Source organism: Sus scrofa, unplaced genomic scaffold, assembly GCF_000003025.6.
Source record: "Sus scrofa isolate TJ Tabasco breed Duroc unplaced genomic scaffold, Sscrofa11.1 Contig1235, whole genome shotgun sequence".
In the NCBI taxonomy this organism is placed as follows: Eukaryota; Metazoa; Chordata; class Mammalia; order Artiodactyla; family Suidae; genus Sus; species Sus scrofa.
The window spans coordinates 14431-25684 of NW_018084844.1; the positions used below are offsets into that span (position 1 = coordinate 14431).

General features: G+C 43.5%; 1 pseudogene across 1 annotated transcript; it reads left to right on the forward strand.

Moving 5' to 3' along the window:
- Positions 1-604: 604 nt before the first annotated feature.
- On the forward strand, positions 605-1413 carry LOC100513317 (annotated as a pseudogene). The gene has a single exon (XR_001301722.2). The product of XR_001301722.2 is annotated as a coiled-coil-helix-coiled-coil-helix domain-containing protein 2 pseudogene (transcript).
- Positions 1414-11254: the final 9841 nt, after the last annotated feature.

Here is an 11254-nt window from a genome sequence, read left to right on the forward strand (position 1 = left end):
TTCGACCCCTAACTTGGGAACCTCCATGTTCCACAGGTGAGGCCCTAAAATGACTTAAAAAAGAAAAAAGAGAGAGTTAAAATGATGAATTTCATGTTATGTAAATGTACCTCAATGAAAAAGCTTACATTTGTGTGGATTCACACCTACAATCTGTCCTGTTCCTTTGATCTATGTGTTTGTGTGTGGTTAACCTCTTACTATTACCATACTGTCTTGATAACTGTGATTTTATAGTAAGTCTTAAAATCAGATTTTCTTCTTTTCAAAATTATTTTGGCTGTTCAAGTTCCTCTCACTTTCTATATAGAATTTAAAATTAAGTTGTCAATATATACAATGAGTGATCCTGGGGTTTTGACTGGAGTTGTGTTAAATCTATAGATCACTTTTTTTTTAAATTAGCATCTTAACCATATTTAATTTTTCAATCCATGATCATAATATATCTCTCCATTTATTTAGATTTTTAGACGTCTTTTGATCTTCTTCATTCGCTTTTTTTTATTTTTAAGCATATAGCTCCTGCACACATTTTCAGGTTTATATCAAAGTATTTCCTTTTTTTTAAATAAAAGGTATTTTAAAAACAGATTTATGAGAAGCCGCCAGGGTCTTCTCTGAGTTTCTCTGTCTTCTAGGTTCGCGTTCGTTGCGCAGTTACGATGCCTCGTGGAAGCCGAAGCCGCAGTTTCCACATGGCCCCTCCGGCTAGCCGGGCACCTCAGATGAGAGCTGCACCCAGGCCAGCGCTGGCAGCTCAGCCACCAGCAGCAGCTCCACCATCTGCTGTTGGCTCCCCTGCTGCTGCACCTCGGCAGCCAGGTCTCATGGCCCAGATGGCAACCACTGTAGCCGGCGTGGCTGTGGGTTCTGCCGTCGGCCACACGATAGGTCATGCGATCACTGGGGGCTTCGGTGGAGGAAGTAGTGCTGAGCCCTCAAGGCCTGACATCACTTACCAGGAGCCTCAGGGAGCCCAGCCAGCACAGCAGCAGCAGATTGGCCCATGCTTCTATGAGGTGAAACAGTTTTTGGAGTGTGCCCAGAACCAGGGTGACCTTAAGCTTTGTGAGGGTTTCAGCGAGGTGTTGAAACAATGCAGACTGGCAAATGGATTATCTTAAGCAAGAAGCTCCATTGAAGACATGAAAAATCACCCCCCATGACCTGGTTGATTTAGCATAAAAATGTGATTGATCATGAAGATATAAAGTGTGAAATCAAGATTAAACCTCTCCTCTATCACTAATAGCTTTCGTGCTTCAGAATTGCAGTGGAGGAGGGTATTCTTCTGATGTGGAAGTTCATTGAGTATTGAGTTTGGGGCTGGGCAGATGTTTATGTGGCCTCTGAAACATGCTTTTCTGATGTTATTGTTTGTGAATTAATTAGAATAAAGAGATTTTCTTTCAAAAAAACAAAAAAAACCCAGATTTATACATTAATATTGTATAAATTGCATTTTAATTTTTGTATGTTGACCTTTTCTTTTTCTTTTTCATTTCTGGCCACCCTGCAGCATATGAAGTTCCTGGGCCAGGGATCAGATCCAAGCCAGAGTTGTGACCTAAGTCACAGCAGCAGCAATTCCAGATCCTTCACCCACTGTGCTAAACGGGAGATGGAACCTCAACCCAGTTCTCCCAAGATGCTGCCGATCCCTGTTGTGCCACACCAGGAACTCCATATGTGGACCTTTTATTAAAACTATGCTAAATTCACTTGTTAAGTCTAGGAGCCTTTAAAAATAGACTCTAGAGACTTCTACTTTAATGATCATGTCATCCGTTCCAATCTATATGGTTTTTTCTCCCCTTGCTTTATCGTACTGGCTAGTCAGCTTATGATGTTAAAAATAATGTATCTTTGCTTTGTTCTTGATCCTGGGGTAAAATATGAAACCTTTCATACTAATCCTGATGTTAATTATAGATTTTTTTGTAGGTACCATTTATTAAGGAAGTTCCTTTCTATTCCTAATATACTAGAGGGGTTTTTTGGGGGAGTAGCACCCTGCAGCTTATGGAATTCCTGGGCCAGGGATCAGATCTGAGCCAAAGTTGCGACCTACACCAGAGCTGTGGCAATGCCAGCTTCTTTAACCCACTGTGCCGGACAAGGATCAAACCTGCATCCTGGCACTGCAGAGATGCTGCCAATCCCATTGTGCCAGAGGGAACGCCTACCAGAGTTTTTATGATGAATGGATTTGGAGTTTTTCAATTGATTTCAATTTTCTTTTTTATATCAATTAATTTTGAATTTTTTTGTCCAGGGATCAGGATACTATAACTCACAGGCCAAATCCTGCTCATCAACTGTTTCTGTAGAGGCCATAAGCTAAACAAATTTAAAAAAATGTTTTTACAAATTTTTAAAGGATTGTAAAAAGAAGAAGAATATAATACACTACAAAAACTGTATGACACCCAGTGGGCCCTAATTAAACTCAAAAGCTTCTGCACAGCAAAGGAAATCATTTAAAAAAAAGACAACCTACACAATGGGAGAAAATTTTTGCAACGGACTCAACTGACAAAGGTTTAATCTCTAAAATATACAAACAACTCATACAATTCAATAGCAAAAAAACAAACAACCCAATTGAAAAATGGGAAGAAGGCTAAAAAGACATTTCTCCAAAGAAGGCATATAGATGGCCAGCAGGCACAAGAAAAAATGCTCAGCATCACTAATTATTAGAGAAATGCAAATCAAAACTACAATGAGATACCACCTCCCGCCAGTTAGAGTGGCCATCATTAACAAGTCAACACATAACAACTGCTGGAGAGGATGTGGAGAAAAGGGAACCCTCCTACACTGTTGATGAGAATGTAAATAGGTAAAACCAGTATAAAAAACAATAAGGTAATATCTCAGAAAACTAAATATGGAACTACCATATGACCTACTCCTGAGCATATATCCAGACAAAAAAAAATTCATTGAAAAAGATACATGCACCTGTATGCTCATGGCAGCACTATTCACAATAGCCAAGACATGGAAACAATCTAATTGCCCATCTGAATAGGTGTTTAGGAAGATGTGGTGCATATACACAATGGAATACTACTCAGCCATAAAAAGGACCAAATAATGCCATTTGCAACAACATGTATGTACCTAGAGACTCTTCTACTGAGTGAAGTAAGTCAGAAAGAGAAAGACCCCATATGATATAACTTACATGTGGAGTCTAAAATATGGCACCAATTATCTATCTACAAAACAGAAAAGATCATGGACATGTAGGACAGAAGAGTGTATGTAGTGGGGCTGGGGAGGGACTGGGATGAATTGGGAATCTCAGGTTAGTAGATGAAAACTCTTGCATTTGGAATGGATAAGCAAGGAGATCCTGCTGTATAGCACAGAGAACTACATATCTAATCACTTGTGATGGAACATGATGGAGGATAATGTGAGAAAAAGAAGGCATATATATATGTGTGTGTGTGTGTGTGTGTGTGTGTGTGTGTGTGAGACTAGGTTACTTTTCTGTACAGCAGAAATTGACAGAACATTGTAAATCAATCATTTTTTTAAAAAAGGTGTAAGTTCTACCTCTAGATTCTTATGTTTTTAAATACGAGGATATATATGGCTATCTAGTTGTTCTAGCACTATTTGTTGAAGAGACCATCTTTTCTCCATTGTATTGCCTTTGTATTTCCTCAAGATCAGTTCACTATACTTACGTGAGTCTCTCTCTGGGTTCTTTATTCTGTTTCAATGATCTGTTTGACCGTTCTTTCACCAGTACCACATGGTCTTGATTACTATAGCTTCATCATAAGTCTTGAAGTCAGGCAGTGTCAGTCCTCCAACTTTACTCTCCTCCTTCAATACTGGCTATACTGGGTCTTTTGCCATTCTGGATAAATTTTAGAATCACTTAGTTAATATCCACAAAATAAGGCCAGCATTTTCAAAGAGACTGCACTGAATCTATAAATCAAGTTTCAAAGGGCCAACATCTTGCCAATATTGAGTTTCCCATGCATGGACATGAAATATCTCTACATTTATCTAGTTCTTTATTTTTTTCATCAGAGTTTTATAGTTTTCCTTGTATAGATCTTGAATGAATTTTGTTAGATTTATACCTAAGTATTTGATTTCTTGAGTCTAATGTAAATGGCAATGTGTTTTAAATTTCAAATTCTACTTGTTTATTGCTACTACAAAGAAAGTGTTAGTTTTAGCACAATAAACTTGTATCCTGTGATCTTGCTATAAGAACTTATTAGGCAGGGACGTGGGCTCCAAAGCTCAGAGCCTCAACACAGGCAGGTGGGCGGGCGCCACACTCACCACCCCCATGGACGTGATGAGCCTCTGGTGGTCCTGAAAGGTCACCAGCTGCAGGCCGTGGATGGTGAAGAGCACCAGCTCCGACCCGGACACCAGCAGGATCACCTGAGAGCCGTGGCCCTTCATGATGTGAGGAGGCATCATGGTCTCTGGCAGGAGGAAACTTGTGATCTGTTCTCCTTTTTGAAATAAAGACACACAGACTGTCATTTCTTAGTAGCAGCTGTGGGTCTAGAACAGACATGCCTCACCTAAGATGGTGGAAAAAGCAATGGCTTTGTGGTCACAGCTGTGTTCAGTCCTGACCCATGCATTTGTTCCCCTAAGTCCCCTGGGCACCGGCTCTGAGATACTGACTGCGATGCCTCACAGGGGCTGGGAAGGCCCAAGATGACATGACAGTGGAAATGACCCAAGGATGAGGCTTCTGCCCTGCCTTCTCCCCTTCCTCATCTAAGACAGGATGATGTAAGAAATGGCCACATGAGAACTACGACTTTTATGACATCTGCCAAAAACTTGGTGAAGATACTTTTATACTGTATAGTGTTACTTGTTAAAATTTTTTTTTATTTGATCATTTCCTTATGGAATTTAGCACCAGGAACATAAAATTACCTCTTCTGAAGAAGTCATGTGTTTTCTCACATCAGACAAAGGATTACATTACACATCCTGTATCCCTTTTTTCCTTGGCTGCCAGGAAGCTCAGAGTAAAATTTATGGTCAAATGACGACAGGAAAACAAATGAACATAATACAAAAGAAAAAATGCTAAGGACCACAGGGAAAGCCTATCAGAGGGATGCAGGGTTTGGGAAATAGAGGAGACAAAAAAGGAGATGGATGTGGGTCTTATTTTCCTACTGGATGAGGAGTTCATTAGGGAAGAGAGAGTTGTGGCTTTTATTCACCTTTGTGTGCACTCAGTGTTGAGAACATTGACTCTGGCCTAGTTGTGAAAGAGAGGGATGAATGCAGCAGGGAGACCAGTCAGGAGAGGGGAGAGAGTGGACCGTAGGTGACGTCTGAGGCCCAGGGCCAGGCACAGGGTCCACTACACAGCACACGCCCAACTGCTCAGCCGTTACATAAATCCCAACAAGAAAACCTTTGTTGGAGTTCCCGTCGTGGCGCAGTGGTTAACGAATCCGACTAGGAACCATGAGGTTGCGGGTTCGGTCCCTGCCCTTGCTCAGTGGGTTAACGATCCGGCGTTGCTGTGAGCTGTGGTGTAGGTTGCAGACGCGGCTCGGATTCCATGTTGCTGTGGCTCTGGCGTAGGCCAGTGCCTACAGCTCCGATTGGACCCCTAGCCTGGGAACCTCCATATGCCGTGGGAGAGGCCCAAAGAAATAGCAAAAAGAAAAAAAAAAAGAAAACCTTTGTTGGCTCACTATGATTCACTGAGAGGAAAGAAAAGTGCCCCAAAGGAAACATGAGCAATCTGTGCTTGAAGCATAATAAGGCATGGTGGTGACAGCCCTAATACGGGGATCCTTACCCACAGTCCACTTGATCCCTGGACTTCTTGGCCCCTAGCTCATAGGTCGTGACAACCAACTGCATGCCATTGTCATTTCTGTGCATCACCATTAGCTGGGCTGCCTTGTCAGGGGCCCAACAGGCCCTGGACGTCTGCCAGATGGGGAGAGTGGTGGAGGCAGAAGGCTCATCCTCTGATGGACACAGCAAAGAGTGAGTGTGGAACACCTGGGGAGAGACTGCCACATGTCAACACCATCTCACGTCTCCTCACCTGTGAGGGAGGGGACTTCTCCAACCTGGGAGCACTATGAAAACCGCTCCCACAGACCCAACCACCATGACTTTACTTGGGTCTTACAGGAGTGGCCTGTGCCACCTGTGGACCCTCCTTTCGTGACCACACCAACCACAAAGTGAGGTTAATCCAGCCCAAGTGTGGCCCTGCTGGGAACATGGTGGCACACTGGTCCCAGGGAGGGCGATGTGATGGGTGAATCAAATAAACGGATTTTCTGCTTTTGAGCAGCTGCATGTCACCATCTTGCTTTGGCCTCCAATGTCTTCCTCGGTAATTCCTCTCCTATCTCCTTGCAGGCTGCTTCCAAACACCCGCTTCTCGGTGCTGCCCATGGATCCTGTGGCCTCTCTCTGCTGGCTGCCCTCTTCAACCACCGGCCTCCCCTGGCTACAGGCTCCAGCACAGGAGTCTGTCCTGCTCTGCCACTGCTCTCTCTTGCTGTCCTTCCTTGGCCACCAGCCCAAGTACATCTTAGAGATCTTCTCCAGCTGCCTGCTTCTCACCCTAATCTAATTTTCAAATACAACCCCTGGCACTCAGAATGAACATCTCTGAGCCCATGAATCACTGGCAGATGCAGCCCCTCACATGGGCCAGCTACGTGCAGGCCTCCAGGTAATGGATGCTGTCCCTGCACTGTCAGCATCTCCTCCATGCCCGGCCTGGACCCTCTCTTCCTCACTCTTGCTGAAGACAGTTCTCGGGCCACCAAATACCTCATGAGCCTTTCCACCAAGAAGTCTCTAAGGCCCCAAACCCCTTCAATATTGAACTCTGCCCTCTCTAGCCAGGGAGCTGACCCCTTCCAACCTGTGGGCAACAGGGCAGCATGGAAACAGCAGAGGCTCCGGGGAGAAGCCAGCATTGTGTTAAGTCAGCTGGTGAAGGCCACCACTGCTCTCAGCCACCACCGTCCCTCATCGTCATCATCCCCATGGGCTAAGGGGCTTGGTGTTACACAAGAAGCTGCCCCCCAGATGCACCCCACAAGCCTGGGGCACAGGACGTGCCACCTTGCGTGCACAAAGCCAAGTCCCTTGGGCAAGGGACACAGCCCCACTACTGACCTTTGGCCCAAGTCTGAATGTGGGGTTGACGCAAACACCCACGGCCAGTCAGAAGAGCAAAGGAGACTGGTGGGGCTGTTGGGAAACATGCTCACCCTGGAGAGCAGCTGCAGCTGGGGCACCGTCAGCATGTAGAGTGCCCCCTCAGCACAGGCGGCCTGCAAGCCAGGGGACAAAAACTGAATAAAGAGCTAAAATGAATCAGAGAGAAAGTGTCCAAGAAGATAAGCGAGGAAGATCAAATAAACGCATAAATGAAGCTCCTACAGAGGAGAAGTTAAATAATTAACAGCCTGGCGTTTACAGTCCATGTACAATGAAACTTTCTGGAGGTAAAAGAAAACCTGAATCATGTACTGAAAGGGTATATAAACTCCTGGGAAAATTGAGCTATGACGATACCTACAAACATCTATATTCAAGAGAATGGATCAAAGCAGAAAGGTGGGAGTTCCCATTGTGGCTCAGCAGGTTAAGAACCCGACTAGTATCATGAGGAGGTGGGTTCCATCCCTGGCCTTGGTTAAGGATCCAGTGGTGCACTGAGCTTGTGGTGTAGTTCACAGATGCGGCTCGGGGCCAGAGTTGCTATGGCTATGGCGTATGCCGGCAGCTGCAGCTCCAATTCGACCCCTGGCCTGGGAACTTCCATATGGCATGGAAGGAAAAAAAAAAGGGCAAAGCAGAAATGTGGTGGAATATGAGAGGAAAGGTGCCAGGCACACGCCAAGCCTTAGAAAACAGGAGTAGTGATCCTGATTAGCAGAAGAGATACAGGATTCAGGCCCCAAGTAGGAAATGAAACAAAAGTGAAGACCCTTTACCATGCTAAAAGCTGTAATTCACAATGAAGTGATAATACTTAGACATACCTAGGAATCAAACACCCCAATCACATTTACAGAGCAGATACAAGAAAGAGTGGAATGAAATTCACTGATAATTAATAAATTATGTGTTTAAATATATTATTAAAATAATAATAATAATATGGTGGAGTTCCCATCATGGCTCAGTGGTTGACGAATCTGACTAGCATCCATGAGGACACAGGTTTGAACTCTGGCCTTGCCCAGTAGGTGAAGGATCCAGTGTTGCCATGAGCTGTGATGTAGGTTGCAGTCGTGGCTTGGATCCCACATTGCTATGGCTGTGGTGTATGCCAGCAGCTACAGCTCTGATTAGGCCCCTAGCCTGGGAATCTCCATATGGCATGGGTGTGGCCCTAAAAAGCCAGAAAAGTATGTATGTGTATATATATATATATATATATATATATATATATAAAGAATAATATAATTCTCAGCCTAAGACAAGCCAAGTAGATAAAAAGTAAATAAATATAAGACATAAACAACATAATTAAGAATGACTAGGCGTTTCTGTTGTGGCTCAGCGGGTTAAGGACCCAACTAGTATTCATTGCAGGTTTGATCCCTGGCCTTGCTCAGTGGGTAAAGGATCTGGCATTGCCACAAGCTGTGGTGTAGTTTACAGATGCAGCTTAGATCTGGCATTGCCACAAGCTGTGGTGTAGGCTGGAAGCTGCAGCTCTGATTTGACCCATAGCCTAGGAACTTCCATATGCTGCAAGTACAATCTTAATAAGGCAAAAAAAAAAAAATGACTACCTTTGGACCTTTGTACCCTAATAATGGAGAGCACAGTCCTTACAAGCACACACAGTTAGAAAAACTGAATAAAGCTGTGGCACAATAGATGAAGAATATGGGAGTTCCCCTTGTGGCTCAGCAGTAATGAAACCAATTAGTATCCATGAGGACATGGGATTGATCCCTGGCCTCGCTCAGTGGGTTAAGGATCTGGCATTGCCATGAGCTGTGATACAGGTCGCAAATGTGGCTCAGATCTGCTCTTACTGTGGCTGTGGTGCACGCGGGCAGCTAGAGCTCTGATTCAACCCCTAGCCTGGGAACTTCCGTATGCCATAGGTGGAGCCCTAAAGAGAAAAAAAAGAAAGAATGTGACTGGTTACTGCAGAGGTGCAGGTTTTATTCCTGCACAGTGGGTTAAAGGATCAGGCATTGCCACAGCTGCAGCTTATATTCAACCCTTGGTCCAGGAGCTTACATATGCTGGGCATGCAGCCATAAAAAGAAATAATTTTTTTTTTAAATTTATGTATGGCAAAGTAATAAAAACAATATCCTCTGGTCACAATGATATAAAACTAGTAATCAATAGCAATATTAAACAGACAAGACATTAGTATAATCACAAAAAAATGGGAGAAAGTTCATATACACAAAAAGAAATAACACGGGGGAAAATTTTTTAAGCAGAGGGAATTTAAAGAAAAATTATCAAGAGAATATTCTACAGAATTGTGTGCATAAAATTTGAAAACCTAGATACACTGGGTAGTTTCCTAGGAAAATGCAACATATCAAAATGATCTTAGGAGACAGAAAAGCTTGAGCAAACCAATTTCTATAGAAGACAAAGAAAATTACCCCACAAAAAAGTATCCAGCACCAGATGATGAAAAGCCTACAGAAATGTGGATATTTATGCCATGTTCACTGCTTATTAAGATATTGGTTGTCCTGAAATCAATCAATAGATTCAAAGTAACCAAAATCCCAGGAAGCAGTTTTGTAGAAATTGACAAGCTGTCTTGAAAAATTTTAGGGAAATGGATATATTTTCAAAAAAAAATGCTGGAGGTCACAATTTAACTATACTCTGCAGGAAACAAGACCTGTGCGACCGTCATAAGGCCAGACATACAGATAAGTGGAAAGTGACCCACACATTCAACATATAATACATGAGACACAGACAGCTGATATTTTCACAAACAAAGGTGACGATGTAATTCGATGAGGAAAGGATGGTCTTTCCCACAAATTCTGGATATCCATTTGTAAATAAAAATGAACCCTCGAGTTCCCGTTGTGGCTCAGTGGTCATGAACCCGACTAGTATGCATGAGGATGTGGATTCAAACCCTGGCCCTGCTCAGTGGATTAAGGATCTGGCACTGCTGGGCGCTAAGGCGTAGGTTGCAGATGCAGCATGGATCTGGTGTTGCTGTGGTTGAGGCATAGGCTGGCAGCTGCAGCTCTGCTTCTATCCCTAGCCTGGGAATGTCCATATGCAAGGGTACAGCACTAAAAAAAAAAAAAAAAAAAAAAAAAAAAACAGAAAGAAAGAAACTTGACACTGACCTTGCTCACAAACAAAATTTAACTTGAAATAAGCCACTGACCTACACAGAGAACAACTTCGAAATAATGCCTGGGACAGGGGAAAACTCACAAAGCTGAGCCAAGGAGTCAAGGTGCTGGGTACGCATTTGGAGGCCTTTTCAGGTTGTTAGCAGTTCAGGACACTGTGGGTGCAGAACTGAGGTTGCCTGGCCAGCTGGGGCCAGGGCCAGTTCTTGCTCCCAGGCCCACCCACAGCATGGTGGCCAGCATCTGGTTCACACAAGGCTCCCAGACCTTTGAGTCTCCGACTTCGTCTTCTGCTACCAGCCAGAATAAACCCTGTGCCCTTAAAGCACTCATGGAATTAGAGCCCACCCAGGTCATCTCTCTTTAGCTGGGTAACAGAAATTTCTCATGATGCTATAAGCTTTGACCACTTCTCCTGAAATTCCACACGTTTGCTCAATATATTTTTAGGCCATATACTGAGGTGCATCCTAAAGTAGCATGGCTGTATCTTCCTGGGAGGTTGACTTAATTATTATCTGGAGATGACCCCTAATATCCAGGAAAGACTAGGACCTTCCAGCCCTCCCATCTAGCATTACTAGCTGGGTCAGCTTGCTTCTGGTTCTCATCCCCAGGGCACACCATTTTCCCATCCTTCTATTTATTTATTTATTTATTTATTTATTTATTTTGCTTTAGGTTTTATTTTTCTGTTATAGTTGGTTTACATTGTTCTGTTGATTTATGCTGTAAAGTGACTCGGTCATACACACACAACACAAATTCTTTTTTTTCACATTGTCCTCCATCAGGTTCCATCACAAGTGAGTGTCTAGATGCAGTTCACTGTGCTATACACCAGGATCTCACTGCTTATCCACCCCAAATGCGATAGT